A 24,321-nucleotide genomic window follows, 5' to 3' on the forward strand; every position below is an offset into this window, starting at 1 on the left:
CTGGGTGGCTCAGTGGGTTAAAGCCTCTGCCTTCAGCTCAAGTCATGATCTCAGGGTCCTGGAATCGAGCCCCATATTGGGCTCTCGGCTCGGCAGGGAGCCTGCTTCCCCCCCCCCCTCTCTGCTTGCCTTCCTGCCTACTTGTGATCTCTCTCTCTCTGTCAAATAAATAAAATCTTAAAAAAACAAACATACAAAAAAAAACCTATGGTTTCAAGTCATGCAATGTTTATATTTTCATTGAGCAGTATGTAATAGTTTAATTTTAGAAATGGAAAAAAAATTGTCAGTTGAGTAGATGTAAAGTTCTATATTTTTTAGGAGGCATCTTCGGAGGAAACAAGATGACAACAAAATTGAAAGTTCTAGAAAGAAGGTGCTTAAGAGGACCATGGCTGTTATGCCTATAATTGAAAGAAATGGTGCCAAGGATGATGCTAGGCCAGAAGGAAACAAGACAATAAAAGAAGTTAAACTCTCAATAAGGTAAAAATCAAATATGAGAGAATAAAGAATGAAAAACAAACAAAAAAAAGAAATATGAATACAAGATCAAAAATTTAGACATTAGATTATAAATGTATAGACGTTTGACAGATGTTCTTGATGCCAAGTTCCGGATGTGCCTATCAGAGGGAATTGCTGATGCAGAACTTCAGTAAAGATCATTGAAGATGGGGCACCTGGGTGGCTCAGTGGGTTAAAGTCTCTGTCTTCGGCTCAGGTCATGAGGTCCTGGGATCGAGCCCCACATCAGGCTCTCTGCTCTGTGGGGAGCCTGCTTTCCCCCTCTCTCTCTGCCTGTCTCTCTGCCTACTTGTGATCTCTGTCAAAGAAATAAATAAAATCTTTAAAAAAATCATTGAAGATGAAAAATAATTCCTTCAAAGTGTAAAGGAAATTTATTGGCCGAGCTAAACAAAGCCAAAAGGTTAGTGGTAGGCAATGAAACAACAGGAATACTGATTCAGATTTGAAAGTTCTTTGTGATGAAAAGGACTTTGGTGAAGAGCTGAGCACAGCAAGCAAATGATGAGAAGTAAAAAAAAAAAAAAAAATCAGGTTTCATTTAAAATTTTTTTATTTATTATTACCATTTTTATTTTCAAAGTTGCAGGTCATTTTACATTCTCTGAATGATTTTGAACCAATTTTTCCTCTTCATTGTGTATTTTTTATTCTATATTCCCTTTGTCCACTGAAAACTGAAAATGAACTTAGAAAGTTGGAACACTACAAAATTGGTCATGATAAAAAAAACCTTGTAAAATCAACATCAACATCAACATCACTGCTAAGAGTCATGAGCGTTTTCATCCCATGGGTTGGAATGACTGTATTTTACCATTAGAGCTTAGTAACTTCTATTTATGTTTTATTTCTTTTAATCTTGGAAAAAATGATTTTTATGGCGATAGTTACGTTCAATGATCTATTTTCATTTATTTCTTCTGCTTAATTAGTGAAGCTACAAAATAACTCTTTCAATTTAGATTGGTCCTATTGCGTATGACTTACTGAAAGAGATAAATGTGTCACAGAGAAATTTGACTTGTATTGACATTAGGAAAAGACAAGCACCAGGAGGTACTTTAAACACATTAGCTGTAGCTGAATTGTATTACTTCCGCACTTACACAAATAAACACTTTCTTACTGCTTGGCTGACCGGGTTATCACTTTTGTGTCTTTTGCCCAAAATACAGACATGTAAACTGATAAATTTTTGATTATGTCTCCTTTAAAACAGGCTTTAATTTGGCTTTGGTAAATGGGAAATAAAACCAACAACCACAACAACAACAAAAAAAAAACAAAAACAAAGAACCTTCATTTACACTAGTTGAATTGGGAATGCCTTTTGAGAGCAATTTTTTTCACTATGTTTTACTGCATTTGTTTATTGTTTCTTTGTATTTGGGATGTGTGTGTGTGTGTGTGTGTGTGTGTGTGTGACTGAGTCTTCCCTTTGTGAAGCTTAGTAGAGAGACATGGCATAGGCCCTGATGATAACTATAATATAATGGTCAAGCCAATTATACTTTAATTTGGAGTAGCTAAAATTGTCATTTAGACACCTTATATTCATCCCAAAGAATTGCTTTGGTAGTTTTTCAGATGGGGTTAGATCTTCAGAAAATATAGCCCCATTTTCTCAAAGTAACCACATTCTTGAGAATAACAGACAATACTGTCAAAGTTTAGGTCTCAAATTGTTAGATAAGAATATCCATGTAGAGGGTGCCTGGGTGGCTCAGTTGGTTAAGCAACTACCTTTGACTCAGGTCATGATCCTGGAATAACTAGGATCAAGTGCTGTGTTGGGCTTCCAACTCCGTGGGGAGTCTGCTTCTCCCTCTGACCTTTTCCTCTCTCATGCTCTCTCTCACTGTCTCTCTCTCAAATAAATAAATAAAATCTTAAAAAAAAAAAAGAATATCCATGTATATCTTTCAATTAGTTAATTAATATTGTGATAAACATTCGTCAGGGAATATCGGGTTAAATTGTTAATTACTTTGTGTGCTTTTATTGCTTTATATTAATAAAATGGAAAAGTATTAAACATATTTAAAAAACTATGATATGTCAAGAGCTTTATATACTCTAACTTATTAGTTATATTGTCATGTAAATTAAGGATAATGAGCCACCTTTTACAGACAGATAAACTGAAGATCAAGAAGTTTAGATGACAGGGTTAAAGTTCAAGAAATCTTTCTTTCTAGAGATAAGGGAGTTTAAATGAACATTTCCACTACATCATGATACCTTCTGGTATTTGGAGTATATCTAATTTGCAGGATTATAGGAATGGCAGGAAGCCAATTTAGAAGCTCAACTACTACCCAATAAAGCTGTGAAATCAGCTTTCTGGTGTGCGCATTTCACAATTAACCAAATTCAGTATATCATCTTGTGCTGCTGTCACTGAGGGTTACCTTAAGGTACACAGTCTCATTGTTCAACTCACCAAGTGTCTTGAAGATTAAATATGTATCTCGTCTTCTAGTGATGTTCTGAATCATTAAAAGAGATCAGTCATAGGTGAGTCCCAATTATTTTTTTAAATCCATTAGTGTAATAATGAGCATCCCTGTTAGAGAGAAAATAGAGTGGCCAGGATGAATGACCACTTGTCTCTTCAAAACATTACATTAGAATGTAAAATTAAGCCAGCATTAAAATTCCTTTAAAAAATGTAGGAATGAGTTTTTTCACAAATTTCAAGTATATTTTTCTTAATATTCTTCATGGATATTTTCAAACATACCAAGAAGTTGGGAAGTTTACAGTGAAACTTCAGGTACCCAGGACAAAAATTCTCCCTCTACCATATCGTCAGGCTTGTTCTAGCATAGAAATTTCCTTTATCTGTTCTTCTCTCTCTCTCCATAATTCATCTCCTTTCTTGATGAATTTTAATGAAAATTGGAGATGTTAGCACACTCCCTCCTGAATCTTTCATTATGCATATGATTAGCAAGCGTTTGCTATTCTATTTTCTGTACAATAGAACTGACAAAACTTAAAGTCTAATGTAGAGGATAGAATGTCACTATTTCCCCTGCATGATTGCCCACGACCCTACCTAGGAAGTTCTTCCCTCCAATGCATGCTATGAAACCACTGTTTGATTTTTCTCCCATATATTATTTGTTTGTTCTAAAGCTTCCTAAGTGGAATCAAGCTAGGATGTTTTCTTAAGCAAGGCTTCTTTCACACAGATATCTTTTTTTTTATTTTCATGAGCATAGCATTTGGTTTTTCTTCTTACCCCTACCCCTGAGAAAATGTTACTTTTATTGCCCTAAATTATTCAGATCGGGTTCTCCTCTCTGTGGATAAACTGACAGTATTTACCTTAATTTCGAGCAGTGCAGAGATGTTGCTGTTGGCTTCTGCAATTCTGAAAGTTCCTCACTGTAATCTTCTTTCATTTTTTTCATAATCCTTTTCTCTCTCTCTTTATTTTTTAAAGATTTCATTTATTTATTTGAGAGAGAGAGAATGGGAGTGAGAGAGCGTGAGAGTTGAGAGGTCAGAGGGAGAGCAGACTGCCTGTGAGCAGAAAGCCCAATGTGGGACTTGATCCTGGGACTCCAGAATCATGACCTGAGCCCAAGGCCGTTGCTTAACGAACTGAGCCACCCAGGCACCCCATTTTTTTCATAATCCTAACCATCATTTCTCTCCCCTCATTTCTAGTCATTGGTGCTACAATGATATGAATTGGTTTTGCTTTTCCACCCATCCTTTTTTCCCCCACTTGCCCAACCTCTCTCTTGAAAGCTCTGATAATCCTTCTTCAGGATTCCTTAACCTCTTCAGACTGAAGGAAAGCACGCGTAACAGTGAAGATAAATTCTTTGAAATGACATTTGTTAAATTTGGAAATTTAGAAAAAAACTTTTTCTGATAATTCTGGTACTTTCAAATAGATGCTAAAACAAACAAACAAACAAACAAAAAAACGTTAACAATGTTTATTTCCAGTGCAGTTCCGTCATAGATGCTGCTGGGATCCACTCAGACCCCCTATGCTATGCATGTTCACATAACCCTCAGCAGCTGGTGGGGATGGGCTGAGGAGAGTGACAGCTACACTCCGCTCAGGAGGGTTTCCCAGGACCAGTGAACACAGCCTGACCTGGAAACTTCTGGAAGGTTACAGCTTCTCTAGCGGCTGCATGCCAGCCAATGACATGACAGGAAAAGGGATCGGATCTCTTACACCAAGTGGAAATAACTTTAAGTTGCCAGTCATTCTTGCAACAGCATCAAGTGAAGACTAGACTTCGACTGAAACCACATTTTGTTTAGTGTCTCCTCTGTCCTATTCTGCTTCCTGTACTTTCCTCCAGGACTCCCAAAGGGCATACCCACCTTGCTCACTTTTAAATGAATCTCATTCAAAGTCTTTATTTCCCAGGGGAACCCAAATCAAGTTAGCTGTACTCCCTTTCTTATCTCCTTCTACCCCCGTTATGAGTCAGCAATTAGTAGGAATAGATTAGTTAGCATTTGTACTCTTTTTCTGGGACAGGTGTAATATATTTTAGTAAGAATTAATCTTTCACGTAATTAGTTTTTTTTTTTAATTTTAAATGTGAAGATGTATATGTCAGTTTTCTACAATTTTAATTTTCATTGTTTTAAATTTTTTCTTTTAAAGATGTTGATACTTATTCTGTTTCCCTCCTTTTTGACTACACTTGCCAACATTTTCAGATTGTGTTAATTAGAAAGATTTTTTTTTAAATTTTAAACTTATTTATTTATTGCTTCCCCTTGCCTCTTGCATATTTTGAGTTTACTTTTAAATTTTGGATTTTTTTTCTAATATGTTTAGGCTAATGTTTACTTTCTTATTTATTATTAAAAGCACTTAGGCTGTGATTTTGCTTTTGGGCAGTTTTGTTCTCTCCTATACATTTAATATTGTTTTCCCTAACTTGAAGTGTTAAAAACTCTAAACTGACAGACTTATTTGCTATTGTTTTTATTGAAGGGACAAATGGGAAATTTTGTTTCTTAATATTTTAATTTTAGGAAGTTTTGAGCAATTTCTTCTTTTATTTTTATTTTTCTAATTTTTTATCATATTTATACTTGGTCTAGGGGAATCAGAAAGAATGCATGTGGTATACATAGTATGTGCACACACACATATATAAAAATACTGTGAGGCTTTTTTGTTGTGTTGCTTTTTCCTTTTATGTGGTCTATCAGAAATCAAGAATGTGCTGCTGAGGTATAAACATATTATGCCAATTTCTTTTTTATATTTGTTAATTTTTTTCATATACTATGGAAGAGTGATAATTAGCCAGCAATATGAGGTGGTTCACAGATTGCCATTTATTGCTCGGACCAAAATTTTGCCATTATGGGCATAGGTAATATTTTGGGGAAGGGATGTATAACTTCCATGTAAATTTTATAGGAATCCATGACCTGAAACAGTTTAAGAACAACTTTTCTATTGTAAGGGCCTATTTAGCCAGAGCGATTCCATCCAGTTAAACAGTGATTTTGTTGTTTATTCAGTAAAACTTAAACTGACCCTGAACCCTCCCCCACCAGGGGAACTTACTTAAAAGTAAGTCCGGGAAACCAGTAAAATATAGTCGACCATTCCCTGATAGTAGAGCCCAAATGCAGGGATGAGTCAGACCAGGTGGAGACATCCAATCAGTAGAGTGGGTATACTGTCTCCCTAACTACAAAAGAGTGTGGGCCCGCCTTTTCGGCACCAATTCTGACCAAGGTGATAGGCTAGTTCAAATAGCTACTATGGGGTGAATTGTAATTCAATTGGCCACCCGTGTGTGACTTAGCATGACTGTGCAGCTTTCTCTGTGTGTTGCAATCTCATTGACCTGCGTGTGATCAGGCTCAACCACATGGCCTTTGCTCTATAAAAGTTAGTCTGAGAGGCTGGGAGGGGTCGCCCTCTCTGTAAGAGGCGACCCGAATGGTTGGTTTGAGTCTCGATGCTTGGCATAAAATAAAGCTTTGCTTGACTTTCGTTTTGTATCAGTCTCGTTCCTTTGATCATGGACCCATCACTATGTCCTCTTATGATTCTGGCTATTCCAACCTATGTACACACTGTGAGGGATTTCTTCATGTATCTCTCCAATACTGTTTCTGAAAAATCTTCCTCATATATTTTTGTTGTTGTTGTTTATATATTTCAATGTCATTTGATTATGAAATATTTTCTATTGTATCTATTATTAATGTTGAAAGGCCATTTTTTTTTTCCTAGTAGAGTTGTCAAAGAAAAGTTATGCTGAAGAGACTTAAACAAGGAAGACTTTATTTAAGACTTACCATGGGGGAGAGAGAGACTGAACTTAAGTCTCTTGAAATAATAGGCAGAAAAGTTTTTGAGTGCTGGGGTAGGCTAGTGGAAAAGTGCTGTAAGATGTTAGGGGAGGAGGGTTGTTGTTCCGTGGGATCCATCAGGCCATGTGTGTGCCTTTGCTTAACTGTCACTTCCTGACTTAGACTCCTACCTTCCCACAGAGACTGGAAGGTAGTAAGGCCTCTATGCATATAGTTCAGAAGGATGTCTCCCAGGTCCTTGAGGGAGACACTGCTGGGTTGTAAAACTGGCAAGAGCCTGGGAAAAAATTTACATCTCAAAATTGAATGTTTTCTAAAGTAAATAACCTAAGCAAAGGGAGGTCAAGGCGCGCTGTCCAAAGGAAGCTTATCTAAATTTAAGTAGAGCTGAGGGAAAGTTAAGGGCCTTTAGTCAGTTCCCCTTTATTCCCCAGATACCAGGTTCTTTTAGGAGGCAGAGGCATGCTGTGTGACCTGACTCTTGGCTCTTATTTTCAATCTGGTAGCAACTGCCTATCCATGGCAGAAATCCCCATTTATGAATGGGGGGTGGGCACCCTGCTTTTGGTTTCCAGAGTGGCTGCAGGTTTTTCTCTAGTTTTATATTCTGTTCCTTCTTCCAAGGGAGATGCAGGAATAGAAGTGTTAGCCAATTGTGTTGGCATTTTATTTGGTAGAAACACAATGTTTTAAGTAATGGTTGGAAACCAACTAGGACAAACCTCTTATTTTATAAATGAGAAAATTGAAACCTAGAGAATGTAAATAGCTTGCCAGAGATTCCAAAGTGAGTTAGGAAAGGAGCTAGATGTTAATTTTTGTCTTCTAATGCCTTTGATTACAATAGCTTCCTTCTATTGCTGCTTTTAGTGAACACTCAATATTTGCTCTTCAACTGATTTCTCCCTTATTTTCTCTTCTCTTCCTGACTGTCTTCTGCTATTCGGTTTTTTTTGTTTGTTTGTTTTTTTACAAATTGAACTACACTGCTATAACAAAATCAGCATTATCTAATTTTATCTCTCTTATGTATAGCACATGATTGACTACTTGTTTTGCTGTGGACATGTGCTTATTCTTTTGCTTGGGGACCAGTAGTTAAGATAAATTTTAGATGGTTTGGAAAATGCATGGCTTAATGAGAATGTTGTGTTCTTCTCTATTGTGGTAATTGTAACATACTCTAGTAGCAAAATTCTTGCATCTTTTGGAAAATGTATTTCAGAGGAGCAGTTTAATAAAATGCCAGTGTTTCTAATAACTTTACATTATACGTACATATTATACCTCTTCCTTACACAAGATTTAGTTCATTATGCTGTTATAATAAATACTTTTAACAATATAAAATTATATAATCAATGATAGTATGTATCTTAAAAGTACAGAAATTAGACTCCCAGAACAAGAAAGAATATTTGAAAATATATCTATACTTTACAAAATGTCAATAACTATCAAGTTATACCTGGAATTCTTTTTAAAAGGAAAACAATCTGTGTAAATGTTTCTGGGTATACATTGAATTAAAGCAAATTGTTAAGATACTTGTTGATTCTTTACTAGATTGTAGAGAAACAAGCAGCTTGGAAGGCAATGCAAGTTTCTTGAATTCCTGGGGCTATAAACCATTTTATACCTGCTTCTCCTGTCTTGCCCTCAATTTATCATAGACTATGAAATGGCAGTTGGATATTATTGACAAAGAGATTTTATAAGAGTTTTGATCTCTGAACTCATGCATGTTAACACTATCATTATTTTTTGTTATATTTTAACATAGTTAATACTAACTCCATTCCAATATTAACTCTAATCTAAAGTTTTAGACATGTCTGAGGTTGAAAAAATCAAGATGGAATGAGCTATTCATTTCCATTTAAGAAAACCCTACCTGGAATTAGCTTTTAGTGTGGATATGGTCTTAATGTTTAGATGGTATTTGTATAAAACTAGATTTTATATGGGGCGTTTCATATCACAAAAAAACTATGGAAGGGATTAAAGTCAAAGACATTTTATATCACAGAAAAATTAAAATTGATTTTTAAACTTTATCTGGATTAGAAGAAGAAATGGAAAGCTTTTCCTGTGGGGAAAATTATACCAACAATATTAAGTTAAAACTATTTAGATATTCAAAACAATACATGTATCCCATTAATTAAAATAAGTTTAAATGTCATATGAACTGATTATATATCTTCCTGAAAGTATGAATGTACATCTCTATGTATCTATGTATTTACCTCTTTTTTTTCATTTTTTACATGTTATAACATGTTCTTAAAGATTCCTGGTGACTTTCCTTATTATAATTATCTATCATTAAATTGTCTTTTATCAACAACTCAACAGTAGGAATGAGATAAAAGTTAATCTTTATTTAGGTAATTGATGACTTAGACTGATCAAATAATTTAAATGATATCAGTCATCTTTTCTTAGAAACTTATTTTATACTGTAACTTCAGACAGAAATAGTGAACTTACACTATAGATTAAAAAATCTTAATAAAGGCACTAGCAAAGAATGACTAAAACATGAAGAGCTAATTTTATTTGTTAAATATATTCTATGCTGAAAATCCACTTTCTGTGATCTTTTTTTTCTCATTTTTCCATTAAACTGTAGTTCCATATATAATTAAAACCATCCTACCTTCTGTGCACAACATAACATCATGTGAAAACAATATATTGATGAAGAAATTTGTCCATGTGTAATAAATTGAGAAATACTCCTGGGGAAATTAAAGAGATGCCAACATTAATTTTCATAAAATGACAAAATGTATTCAATGTATGTCACCCTTTAAATATATATGAGTTTTACCATAACTCATTTTGTCTCAAAGAATAAAACATTCTATGATTTTAAAATGACTTCTCATTATCTTAATATACAAAATTATCTGTCATAAAATAATAAATGCTTGTTTCTTCACCCATGAAGGTGTGTTCATCTTAACAGTGCTTCACACACCCACTCCCCCCAATACAATGACAATAAAATATTTCTAATATGTTTCAGACGCTCCCTGGTGGTCTAGTGGTTAGGATTCGGCGCTCTCTAATATGTTTCAAATGGAACTGTCATTTTTTACTTGGTAATTCAGAAAATAGTGTATCTACCAAAGTATTTTTTTTATAATAGATGGGGTAGACCATGCTTTTTTGTTGACTAAAATACTTCTAATAACTTCCTAATTGTAGAGATAATCTTGCAGTGAAAGGTAAAAGTTTGATGATTTCCACAAACTCCTTTTAAGAAAAATGCATTAAATGCAAAATCTATCATATATTTATAAAAAAAAATCCTAAGCAAAAATAAGGATTAATAAAATAAGTTGCAGTGTTTATTTTAGCATCTGTTATGTTTAGAATTTAACATAATTTTATACCCATATGAATTGCCTAATAACTTGTTATTTTTATTAGGAAAGCAAGGTAACCAAGAAAGTTAACGCATTAAACTATAAGCACTTATATTCATATTTCCACTGTAGCTAACCAGCAGTCATCAGTTTAATTTGAAATCATTCATCATATTTTTGGTTTATATTATTATAACTGCCTGAAAAATATAATTGTTATTTTCCTTCATTATCTTTATGTCTTCTTTAGTTCCATATATTTTACCAACAATATTTTCATTGATTGCATAATATGAAAAATCATACCATGTAATAACAACCTCTTCTACTAGCATTCATTTCTTATTAAAATTAATTAGCTAAATAATATTATTTCCTTCCAAGGAAAATAGCAAGAATTTGGACTTTCTTCTTTTTTTAAAGATTTTGTTTTTATTTGAGAGATCTCAAGAGCAGGACCCTGGGATCATGATCTGAGCTGAAGGCAGACACTTAGCCAACTGAGCTAACTGCTCCAGATGTTCTTTTAATAACTTTTCACTGAGACATAATTGACCTATATTAGCTTGAGGTGAACAACATAATGATTGGATTTATATATGTATTGTGAAATGATCATTACAACTAAATCTAACTAACATCTGTTGACCATAGCTACAATTTTTTTTTCTTGTGCTGAGAACTTTTTTTTAAAAGATTTTTATTTATTTATTTGAGAGAGAGAGAGAGAGAAAGAGAGAGACCATGTGCATGCACACAAGCTGGAGGATGAGAGGGAGGGGAACAAGTAGATTCTGTGCTTAGCACAGGGCCTGACATGGGGCTTGATACCACGAAGGTGAGATCATGACCTGAGCCAAAAATCAAGAATTTGTCGTTTAACTAACTGAGCCATCTGGGCACCCCATGATGAGAACTTTTAAGATTTATTTTCTTGGCAACTTTCAAGTATATAATACAGTATTACTAACTATAGCCACCATGCTGTACATTATATACATGTCCACATTTTATTTATTTTATAACTATACATTTGTAACTTTTGACCACCTTCACCTATTTTGCCCATCTCCCCACCCCCATCTATGGCAATCACTAGTCTCTTTTCTGTATCTGAGTTTGTTGGGTTTTGTTTCATTTTGTTTAGATTTCACCTATAAGTGAGATCATACAATATTTGTCTTTCTCTGTCTGACTTAGTCACTTAGCATAATGCCCTTAATGTCCATGTGTATTGCTACAAATGGGAGGACTGCTTTCTTTTTTATGGCTGAATAATATTCTAGTATTCAATGTTCTATTTTGTGTGTGTATATATATATATATATATGTATGTATAATATATAGATAGATAGATATAGATACATATTATACATATGTGTGTGCATTTTTAAATCCATTTTCTTTATCCATTTATCCATTGATGGACATTTAAGTTGTTTGCATATCTTGGATATTGTAACTAATGCTATGAGAATTCAGGTGCAGATAGCTTTTTGAGTTAGTGTTTTGGATATTCTTTTATTTTAGATTGTTAGATAGTTTAACAAATTAAATAATAAAAAGTTCACTGAACTGAAGGACATTGATATAAAATAACACAGTTCTGCTTACTTGCTTACTAAAGTGTCATCTTATTTAATATTCATGTCTAAAGTTACTATCAAGATTACCCATTCTATATATTCTGATTCTTTCCACAGACAGAACTTTATGTTGATAATTTTGATTTTAAATATCCATTGAAATCACTACCTTCCAGAACAGAAGCTGTCCTTCTTTACTCCTACTGCTGAAATAAAAAATGAACATAGCCATGTTTCAAATAAGATACTTCAAAACTATTACTGTTTTTTATTAAACAATTCCTTTATTCTTTCTCTACTCTTCCAAATTTATCCTGCTCATTTTAAAAGTCAACCCAACTTCTTCCTGAAAAAGAACTCCAACTTTAAAATTCTTGCTTTCTCCATCGCTTCTCGGCCTTTTGGCTAAGATCAAGTGTAAAATTCTTGCTTTGCCCAAAATTCCCAGCATATTTTTGTAATATTTCTTTCTCACAATCTATTTTTTAACTTCTTATTTTGAAGAAAAAAAAAGGTATAGAAACACAGGAGGTGGCAAAGAAATGCACTGAGTAGTCTCAAGCACCATTCTCTCATCCATCCACAATGTTAACTTCTTACACAATTATAATACAATATAAAACCAGGAAATTTATATTGGTGAAATCTATAGAGCTTATTTAGATTTCAACAGTTATACAGGCATTATTTGTGTGTGTATATATACATATAATTCTATTTGGTTTTAGTCCATGTCTAGCCTTGTGTTACAACTACCACAGTCAAGATACTCTGTCATGCAGTAACCACATGACTCTTTTTGTTACCCCTTATAACCACATCCAACCCCTCCACCTCTCCACCAAATCCTGTGACCCATTAACCTATTATCCATCTCTATAATTGTTTTAAATATTTTATTTATTTATTTGACAGAGAGACAGACAGAGAAAGCACAAGCAGGGGGAGAAAGAGAGGCAAATGGAGAAACAGGCTCTCCACTGAGCAGAGAGCCCAAGGGAGGCCTCAGTCTTGGGACCCTGGGGTCATGACCTGAGCTGAAGGCAGATGTTAACCAACTGAACCATCCAGGCCCCCCTATAATTATTTTATCTTACAAATGTTACATAAATGGAATTATTCCACAAGTATCATTTTTAAGATTGGCTTTTTCACTCAAGGTTCATCTGATCTGTTGCCTGTATCAATAGTTTGTTCCTTTGAGTTGTTGAATACATTCCATAGTCTGGATATTTATTTAACCATTTATCTACTGAAGCTGCTATGAACTAGGCTATATGTCATACTAGCTGTTAGAGTGATTGTACTATTTTATATTTCCACCAGTAATGTATGAGTAATCCAATTTCTCCACATCATCACTCACATTTGGAATTACTATGTTTAATTTTACCCATTCTGATAGTCTGTAGTTATATCTCATGATAGTTTTAATTTGGATTTCTCTAATTGCTAATAATGTTGAGCATCTTTAAGGCTGCTTATTGGGGTGCCTGGGTGGCTCAGTGGGTTAAAGCCTCTGCCTTCAGCTCGGGTCATGATCTTAGGGTCTTGGGATCAAGCCCCACGTAGGGCTCCCTGCTCAGGAGGGAGCCTGCTTCCCTTCCTCTCTCTCTGCCTGCCTCTCTGCCTACTTGTGATCTCTTTCTGTCAAGTAAATAATAAAAATCTTTAAAAAAAAAAAAAAAGGCTGCTTATTTTCCATCTGTGTATCACCCTTGGTGAAATGTCTGTATATTATTTTTCTGTTTTTATCCCCATTTCTAACTGATTCATTTGTTGGGTTTTGAGAGTTATTTTGAGAGTTAATTCAGAGGAAAAGAAAAAATAAAAAACAAGATTAATCTTTATTTTTTTAAATATTGTATTTATTTATTTGACAGATTGAGACACAGCAAGAGAGGGAACACAAACAGGGTCAGTAGGAGGGGAAGAATCAGGCTCCCCACTGAGCAGAGAGCCTGATGTGAAGCTCAGTCTCAGGACCCTTGGATCATGACCTGAGCTGAAGGCAGACACTTAACAACTGAAGCATCCAGGTGCCCCGAAACAAGATTAATCTAAATGAGCTTTGGAATCAGATTGGTTAAGGTTTTAATGTCTGCTCTACCACTAAATTGAAGCAAATTACCTACAATTTTGTGTCTCTGTTTCCTCATTTAAAAAATGAAGGAGGGGGACCTGGGTGGCTCAGTTGGTTGAGCCTCTGCTTTCAGCTCAGGTCATGATCTCAGAGTCCTGGGAGTCCTGCGATTGAGCCCTACCTCAGGAACCTTTGTTCAGGAGGGAGGCTGCTTCTCCCTCTCCCTCTGCTTTCCCCTGGCCCCACTCCCTGCCCCAGCTCATGCTCCCTCTCTTTCTCTCAAATAAAAAAGTAAAATCTTAAAAATAAATTTAAAAAATTAAAAATGAAGGAAAAGATAATATTTGCCATACAGAGTTACTGAAAGATTTCAATGGGAAAATGTGGGGAAAGGTCTGTACAGTTTCTGGCACATGGTAAGCAATCATGCTGTTAGCCATTATTTCTTATTTTAAGGCTGCTATAAAGCTGGAAGGACCTGGGGGTGTTTATTCTTGCATATACCTGGATATTTTCAGAACATTATAAGGTTGTATATAAAGAGAAAATATTACATTAAAATAATATAATAAAATAATACATTACAATAAAATAATACAGTTTACACCACTACAACTTTAAAGAATTATGAACATAAGGTATAAAATGAAATGTAATATTATTTGTTTGTTAGTGCTAATCATATCTTTTGTTCTAAGACTCAAAGTTCATAAAATCTGTGTTTTCTTTTAGGTTTCCTTTTAACTTTTATTACTATTCATTTCCCACATAATTTATATAACATTAAAAGATTTTCATTATTGTTTTCTGATGATTTTCCACTGAACACATTCTGAGGGTATTTCCACAATTTTGAAGACCATCTTAAACATTTCTCCATTAAAGTGGAGGAGCAAATACTCCTGGACTTGCCAGCTGATTTATTCATTTGGACACATATTCATGATCACACACACCCACGTATTTGTGACTATCTATATTTATATCTATGTATCACATCAAGAACAACATTGTGACAATTAGTCAAAACAAAACAGTCTCAGTTCTGACCTCTTTACCCTTCACTACAGCTTAATCTTCCTATCTGTCTAACTTTGGTGCAATTTTGCTTTGACTAGACACAAGAAAAAATACACAGGTTGTATGTATCTCCCTCAAGTTACTTTTAATTATAAATGAAAAATACATTTTGCTATACAGAGGCATGCTCACAGAGTGAGAAAAGGAGAAAGAGGGATGGAAAGAGAATCTGAGAGGGTAATAATGCAAATATGGCAAAATATTATACCTTGATGACATGAGTAAATGCATCTGGGAGTTAGTTGTTTAATAAATTCTAATTTCCTGATATTTTATTTTAGTTTGGAATAAAAAGTTTAATAAATTTAATAAAAACCCCAACAAAAACAGTGTTGTCCTTTAGTATACCTTTCCTTTGCCTTGTTGACCAAAGACTCTTTCCAACAAACTGAGGAGAGACAGAATTATATCACATTTGAGTAAAGCATCACCTGTGTTACTAAAAGGATAATATTGCACATGTGACATGTCATTATCAAGTATTACTTTTTAAACACTTTGGGCTTAACTAATGAAGTTGTGTTCAGTCAGAACTATCACTGTCCTCTTTTTTTTAGAGGTCAAAATTCTATCAAGCAGGTGTGATTCCACCTTCATAAAACTGATTCCCAAAGTCTATCCTTAATGCTTCGGTTGTTCCTAAAACCACTACATTAGCAGATATTTTGATCCCAGAAGACGCTGAGAAACATCAGACCAGTGGATTAAGAAATTCCTAGGTCTCTTTGTATGCATAGTTGAAATTAATTTCTTTCTTAAAATTTTATTTATTTATCTATTTGACAGAAAGAAAGACAGAGAGAGAGAGAGCACAGGCAGGGGAGGTGGCCGGGTGCAAGAGAGGGACAAACTTGACAAGTTTCTTGCTGAGCAAGAAACCCAATGGGGGCTCTATCCCAGGACCCTGGGATCATGGCCTAAGCTGAAAGCAGATGCTTAACCAACTGAGCCACCCAGGCATCCCAAAATTAATTCCTTATTTTGCTCTCCAACCTAAATTATGCTTGGTATCATTGCTGAATACAGTCATTGAAAGTTTACAAATAAGATTGAATGGTAACATGTAGATATAACACAAAATACTCTAAAAATCTATATAATTTCTTCCCATTAGTAAGTTCCCAGGGAAAAATAAAGTTTGAAAAAGAAAATATTTGTCTAGACTTAAAATCTGAAACCAATGTCTCAACAAGGCATAGTTGAAATCCATTCTTCTCAATTTGATATTTTGCTCAGTTTCAGGTGGAGGACTGCTTAATGTGTGGTGGAACTGGTGTTCATTCCAATAGTAGTTGCAGTAGGAAGTGCCTCTGGTTGGAATGGGTGAAGTTTATTATCTTTATTCAGCGCATAAAGAATCTGTTCAATCAAATGAAAGCTTGTTGTTTGCCTCATTTTTTTAAGAGTAAAAATGATAAAAAAAAACACAAACAAACAAGCAAAAACATCTCAAGACTGTATTGAATAACTACAACTTTCAGAAAACAATTCTATTGCAATCTTCTAATATAGGTGATATTCTAAAAAATATATTCTGTGCTCCTGGAACATAGTATTTGGTGTTGCCTAGGATACAACTATAATTCAGTGGTATGTGAATGTGTTCTTGGCTTTAGTCTCATTAGGATGCCATTGAGGGTGCCAGTTGTTTAGAATCCATAACCTGTCCACTGAAACTCCCTAAAGCTTTGGGGGAAAAAAAATCTCTCAGCAAGGTGCTAATTTTGGCACTTCACATTTTCTTCTTCTGAGGAGAAATACACTTCTATTTACTGCTTCCTCTCCAAAAGTGAAATTTGAGACCCTCATACTTGTTACATTCCTGTTAAATAAAATTTATTTGAGGTAACTTTATTTTCTTATGCGGTCCTTCTGTCTTAGTTTGGGTTGTTATAACAAGGTGTCATTGACTAAATGGTTTATAAACAACAGAAATTCACTGTTAGTCTGGGATCAGGATGTCAGCACAGTCAGTTCTGGTGAGAGGCTGCTGTCATTTTGTATTTTTGGTGGAAAGAGAGAAGGAGAGAACTTTCTTGGGTCCTTTTTATAAAGGCATTAATCTCATTCATGAGGGCACCACACTCATAGCCTAATTTTACCTTCCAAAGCCTACCTCCTAATCCCATTATCATGGGGTTTAGGATTTCAACACATGGATTTTAGGAGGACACAAACATTCAGACCACTGCAATATTCTAAACTCTTTCTATCCAATAAGTTTCTGGCATTACAACGATTTGAATATGTTTTTTATTTGTTAATGTAACATCGATATACTCTTATACATAGACATTAATAGTCTTATGCCAAGTGAGAGTTGTTTTCTGATCCATTCTTAATATTCAGGGGGCCCAGGAGAAGAGTACAATCTCACATACCATTTTCATAAGGTTTCTCCTTAACCCACAAATCTAAACTTGTCAACTTTCTCCGACAAAGTGCTCCTCCATGCCCCAGTTCATGATAGTTTAAGTTCCTCAAAAGAAAGTGAGACTGAAATGCAAGGTGCAAATTTAGAATCCTCAGAATTCAAGTATAAACCAAAGTATGGACATGAGGGCAAAGCCAGCTCTTGACCCTTAGAACTGTCTTCTGTTCCTCTACCCACCTGGCCTTGATTCCAATACCAATAAAAGCCACCACTTGGCTATGCCTTAGATTTAGGGTCTGTACACCTGTCACCCTGCACTCTCAGAAAGAGAGAACAGGGGAGCGGTCTGAGCAATCCTTGAAAGCAGGCACAAGGCCATTTGGACAAGACCTTCCAAAGTTCTGCATATGCTTTGTGTGTAGTTCATTAAGGACCAAAGTGGGGACTGTGGTAGATTTACATATTTCTTGGACCTAGATGATGAAGGGTAGTTGGAAGGCAAGCAGGCAGGGACAAGCCCCCCCCCAACTCAAGAGGAGGAGACCCCATTAAAAGGATTTTACACTACCCTGAAAGGAGTCCTCCACCCCGAGAAGATAGAGAGATGATGAAAACCTGATTGGATGATGGGCTCAGGGAGGGTTAATTAGATTAAAACTGCCCACCAACAAGTCCATAAAAAGCCCTAGATTTAGGAATTCCACTGGCAACCCTCTCGGGTCCTCTCCCTCCTCTGGAGCTTTGTACTGTCACTTTGCTAGCGCTCAAGAAACCTTGCTTTGCAACCCACCACTCTGTCTTGTCTACCTTCTCATTTTTCCAAGTGGTATGACCAAGAACTGTGGGCACTAAAGAAGGAGGAAGTATGGTGATGACTGTAACCAGTACCATTTTGTATGTCATATATTATGCCTAAGAATTCCACCTTCTAAAACCATTGTTTTATTCTATAAACAAATGCAGAGCCAACCTGAGCCCATTTTGTTCACAGGTGCTACAGATATATGCCAAGAATTTTTTTTTGAGAAATTATTTTCAGAAATTTTAATGTTCATCTCTAAAATGCTTTATTTTCTTTTTTAAATATTTTTTTAATTTTTTATAATCATACAATGTATTTTTAGCCCCAGGGGTACAGGTCTGTGAATCGGCAGGTTTACACACTTCACAGCACTCACCACAGCACATACCCCTCCCCCAATGTCCATATCCCCACCACCCTCTCTCGACCCCCCTCCCCAGCAACCCTCAGTTTGTTCTGCGAGATTAAGAGTCCCTTATGGTTTGTTTCCCTCCCAATCCCATCTTTTTCATTTACTCTTTTCCTACCCTCCAAACCCCTCACATTGCATCATCACTTCCTCATATCAGGGAAATCATATGATGGTTGTCTTTCTCTGATTAACTTATTTCATTAAGCATAATAACCTCTAGTTCCATCCATGTCATCACAAATGGCAAGATTTCATTTCTTTTGATAGCCGCATAGTATTCCATTGTATATATATACCACTCTTCTTTATCCATTCATCTGTTGATGGACATCTAGGTTCTTTCCATTTGGCTATTGTGCACATCGTGGCTATAAACATTCCATGGCACATGCCCCTTCTGATCACTACGTTTCTATCCTTAGGGTAAATACCCAGTAGTGCAATTGCTGGGTTATAGGGTAGCACTATTTTCAACTTTCTGAGGAATCTCCACACTGTTTTCTAGAGTGGTTGCGCCAGCTTGCATTCCCACCAATAGGGTAGGAAGGTTCCCCTTTCTCTGCACCCTCGCCAGCATCTGTCATTTCCTGACTTGTTAATTTTAGCCATTCTGACTGGTGTGAAGTGGTAGCTCATTGTGGTTTTGATTTGTATTTCCCTGATTCCGAGTGATGTGGAGTATTTTTTCATGTGTCTGTTGGCCATCTGAATGTCTTCTTTGCAGAAATGTCTGTTCATGTCGTCTGTTGATGTCCTCCAATCAAGAAATTGATTGGATTATTTGTTCTTTGGGTGTTGAGTTTGCTAAGCTCTTTATAGATTTTGGATACTAGCTCTCTATCTATGATATGCCTTTTGCAAATATCTTCTTCCATTCTGTCAGTTGTCTTTTGGTTTTGTTAACCGTTTCCTTTGCTGTGCAAAAGCTTATGATCTTGATGAAATCCCAATAGTTCATTTTTCCCCTTGCTTACCTTGCTTTTGGCGATGTTCCTAGGAAGAAGTTGCTGCAGCTGAGGTCAAAGGGGTTGCTGCCTGTGTTCTCCTTGAGGATTTTGATAGATTCCTTTCTCACACTGACGTCCTTCATCCACTTTGAGTCTATTTTCTTGTGTGGTGTAAGGAAATGACCCAGTTTCATTTTTTTGCATGTGGCTGTCCAATTTTCCCAACACCATTTGTTGAAGAGGCTGTCTTTTTTCCATTGGACATTCTTTCCTTCTTTGTCAAAGATTAGTTGACCATAGAGTTGAGGGTCTATTTCTGGGCTCTCTTTTCTGTTTCATTGATCTATGTATCTTTTTTTGTGCCAGTATCATACTGTCTTGATGATGACAGCTTTTTGATAGAGCTTAAAGTCTGGACTTGTGATGCCATCAACTTTGGCTTTCTTTTTCAATATTCCTTTGGCTATTCGAGGTCTTTTCTGGTACCATATAAATTTTAGGATTATTTGTTCCATTTCTTTGAAAAAAATGGATGGGACTTTGATAAGGATTGCATTAAATGTGTAGGTTGCTTTAGGTATAATAGACATTTTTTACAATATTTGTTCTCCCAATCCAGGAGCATGGAACATTTTTCCATTTCTTTGTGTCTTCCTCAAATTCTTCCATGAGTACTTTATAGTTTTCTGAGTACAGATTCTTTGCCTCTTTGGTTAGATTTATTCCTAGGTATCTTATGGTGTTGGGTGCAATTATAAATGGGATTGATTCATTAATTTCTCTTTCCTTTGTCTTGTTGTTGGCATAAAAACATGCAACTGATTTCTGTGCATTGATTTTATATCCTGACACTTTACTGAATTCCTGCACAAGTTCTAGAAGTTTTGGGAGTGGAATCTTTTGGGTTTGCCACATATAGTATCATATCATCTGCAAAGAGTGATAGTTTGACTTCTTCTTTGCTGATTTGGATGCCTTTAATTTCTTTTTGTTGCCTGATTGCTGAGGCTAGGACTTCTAGTACTATGTTGAATAGCAGTGGTGATAATGGACATCCCTGCCATGTTCTTGATCTTAGCAGAAAAGCTCTCAGTTTTTCTCCATTGAGAATGATATTTGTGGTGGGTTCTTCATAGATGGCTTTGATAATATTGAGGCGTGTGCCCTCTATCCCTACACTTTGTAGAGTTTTGATTAGGAAGGGATGCTGCACTTTGTCAAATGCTTTTTCAGCATCTATTGAGAGTACCATATGGTTCTTGTGCTTTCTTTTATTGATGTGTTGTATCACATTGATTGATTTGTGGATGTTGAACCAAACTTGCAGCCCTGGAATAAATCCCACTTGGCCATGGTGAATAATCCTTTTAATGTACTGTTGGATTTTATTGGCTAGTATTTTGGTGAGAATTTTCGCATCTGTGTTCATCAAGGATATTGGTCTGTAATTGTCTTTTTCGATAGGATCCTTGTCTGGTTTTGGGATCAAGGTGATGTTGTCCTCCATAAAATGAGTTTGGAAGTTTTCCTTCCATTTCTATTTTTTGGATCAGTTTCAGGAGAATAGGAATTAATTCTTCTTTAAATGTTTGGTAGAATTCCCCTGGGATGCTGTCTGGCCCTGGACTTTTGTTTGCTTAGAGATTTTTTTTTTTTTTTACCTTTTTTTTTTCAATTTATTTATTTTCAGAAAAACAGTATTAATTATTTTTTCACCACACCCAGTGCTCCATGCAAGCTGTGCCCTCTATAATACCCACCACCTGATACCCCAACCGCCCACCCCCCCCGCCACTGCAAACCCCTCAGATTGTTTTTCAGAGTCCATAGTCTCTCATGGTTCATCTCCCCTTCCAATTTACCCAAAAGCACATACCCTCCCCAATGTCCATAACCCTACCCCCCTTCTCCCAACCCCCCTCCCCCCAGCAACCCACAGTTTGTTTCATGAGATTAAGAGTCACTTATGGTTTGTCTCCCTCCCTATCCCATCTTGTTTCATGGATTCTTCTCCTACCCACTTAAGCCCCCATGTTGCATCATCACTTCCTCATATCAGGGAGATCATATGATAGTTGTCTTTCTCCGCTTGACTTATTTCGCTAAGCATGATACGCTCTAGTTCCATCCATGTTGTCGCACATGGCAAGATTTCGTTTCTTTTGATGGCTGCATAGTATTCCATTGTGTATATATACCACCTCTTCTTTATCCATTCATCTGTTGATGGACATCTAGGTTCTTTCCATAGTTTGGCTATTGTGGACATTGCTGCTATAAACATTCGGGTGCACGTGCCCCTTTGGATCACTACGTTTGTATCTTTAGGGTAAATTCCCAGTAGTGCAATTGCTGGGTCATAGGGCAGTTCTATTTTCAACATTTTGAGGAACCTCCATGCTGTTTTCCAGAGTGGTTGCACCAGCTTGCATTCCCACCAACAGTATAGGAGGGTTCCCCTTTCTCCGCATCCTCGCCAGCATCTGTCATTTCCTGACTTGTTGATTTTAGCCATTCTGACTGGTGTGAGGTGATATCTCATTGTGGTTTTGATTTGTATTTCCCTGATGCCGAGTGATGTGGAGCACTTTTTCATGTGTCTGTTGGCCATCTGGATGTCTTCTTTGCAGAAACGTCTGTTCATGTCCTCTGCCCATTTCTTGATTGGATTATTTGTTCTTTGGGTGTTGAGTTTGCTAAGTTCTTTATAGATTTTGGACACTAGTCCTTTATCTGATATGTCGTTTGCAAATATCTTCTCCCATTCTGTCAGTTGTCTTTTGATTTTGTTAACTGTTTCCTTTATCAGACAACAAAAGGAAATTAAAGGCATCCAAATCGGCAAAGAAGAAGTCAAATTATCACTCTTCGCAGATGATATGATACTCTATGTGGAAAACCCAAAAGACTCCACTCCAAAACTGCTAGAACTTATACAGGAATTCAGTAAAGTGTCAGGATATAAGATCAATGCACAGAAATCAGTTGCATTTCTCTACACCAACAACAAGACAGAAGAAAGAGAAATTAAGGAGTCAATCCCATTTACAATTGCACCCCAAACCATAAGATACCTAGGAATAAACCTAACCAAAGAGGCTAAGAATCTATACTCAGAAAACTATAAAGTACTCATGAAAGAAATTGAGGAAGACACAAAGAAATGGAAAAATGTTCCATGCTCCTGGATTGGAAGAATAAATATTGTGAAAATGTCTATGCTGCCTAAAGCAATCTACACATTTAATGCAATTCCTATCAAAGTACCATCCATCTTTTTCAAAGCAATGGAACAAATAATTTTAAAATTTATATGGAACCAGAAAAGACCTCGAATAGCCAAAGGGATATTGAAAAACAAAGCCAAAGTTGGTGGCATCACAATTCCGGACTTCAAACTTTATTACAAGGCTGTCATCATCAAGACAGCATGGTACTGGCACAAAAACAGACACATAGACCAATGGAACAGAATAGAGAGCCCAGAAATAGACCCTCAACTCTATGGTCAACTAATCTTCGACAATGCAGGAAAGAATGTCCAATGGAAAAAAGACAGCCTCTTCAATAAATGGTGTTGGGAAAATTGGAGAGCCACGTGCAGAAAAATGAAATTGGACCATTTCCTTACACCACACACAAAAATAGATTCAAAATGGATTAAAGACCTCAATGTGAGAAAGGAATCCATCAAAATCCTTGAGGAGAACACAGGCAGCAACCTCTTCGACCTCAGCCGCAGCAACATCTTCCTAGGAACATCGCCAAAGGCAAGGGAAGCAAAGGCAAAAATGAACTTTTGGGATTTCATCAAGATCAAATGCTTAGAGATTTTTGATGACTGTTTCAATCTCCTTACTGGTTATGGGTCTGTTCAAGTTTTCTATTTCTTCCTGGTTCAGTCGTGGTAATTTTTATGTCTCTAGGAATGCATCCATTTCTTCCAGATTGTCAAATTTGTTGGCATAGAGTTGCTCATAGTATGTTCTTAAAATTGTTAGTATTTCTTTGGTGCTGGTTGTGATCTTTCCTCTTTCATTCATGATTTTATTAATTTGGGTCCTTTCTCTTTTCTTTTTGATAAGTCTGGCCAGGGGTTTATCATTTTTATTAATTCTTTCAAAGAGCCAGTTCCTAGTTTCGTTGATTTTTTCTATTTTTTTTAATTTTTTTTTTTTTTTGGGGTCTCTATTTCACTGATTTCTGATCTGATCTTTATGATTTCTCTTCTCTTGCTGGATTTAGGCTTTTTTTGTTGTTCTTTCTCCAGCTCCTTTAGGTGTAAGGTTATGTTGTGTATTTGAGACCTTTCTTGTTTCTTTCTTTTTTTTTTTTTTTAAAGATTTTATTTATTTATTTGACAGAGAGAGATCACAAGTAGGCAGAGAGGCAGGCAGAGAGAGAGAGAGAGGAGGAAGCAGCCTCCCTGCTGAGCAGAGAGCCTGATGCGGGACTCGATCCCAGGACCCTGAGATCATGACCTGAGCCGAAGGCAGTGGCTTAACCCACTGAGCCACCCAGGCGCCCACCTTTCTTGTTTCTCGAGAAGGGCTTGTACCACTATATATTTTCCTCTCAGGACTGCCTTTGCTGTGTCCCACTGATTTTGAATCATTGTGTTTTCATTATCATTTGTTTCCATGAATTTTTTCAATGCTTCTTTAATTTCCTCGTTGACCCATTCATTCTTTAGAAGGATGTTCTTTAGTCTCCATGTATTTGAGTTCTTTCCAACTTTCCTCTTGTGTTTGAGTTCTAGATTCAGAGCATTGTAGTCTTAAAATGTGCAGGGAATGATCTCAATC

General features: G+C 36.0%; 1 non-coding gene across 1 annotated transcript; it reads left to right on the plus strand.

The window, feature by feature from the left end:
- The first annotated feature begins 12,203 nt into the window (after window positions 1-12,203).
- On the plus strand, window positions 12,204-12,385 carry LOC122907942. Its single transcript, XR_006384802.1, has one exon. It is a non-coding gene; the product is annotated as a U2 spliceosomal RNA (small nuclear RNA).
- Window positions 12,386-24,321: the final 11,936 nt, after the last annotated feature.

The sequence above is a fragment of the Neovison vison genome, chromosome 5 (genome assembly GCF_020171115.1).
Source record: "Neovison vison isolate M4711 chromosome 5, ASM_NN_V1, whole genome shotgun sequence".
Lineage (NCBI taxonomy): Eukaryota > Metazoa > Chordata > Mammalia > Carnivora > Mustelidae > Neogale > Neogale vison.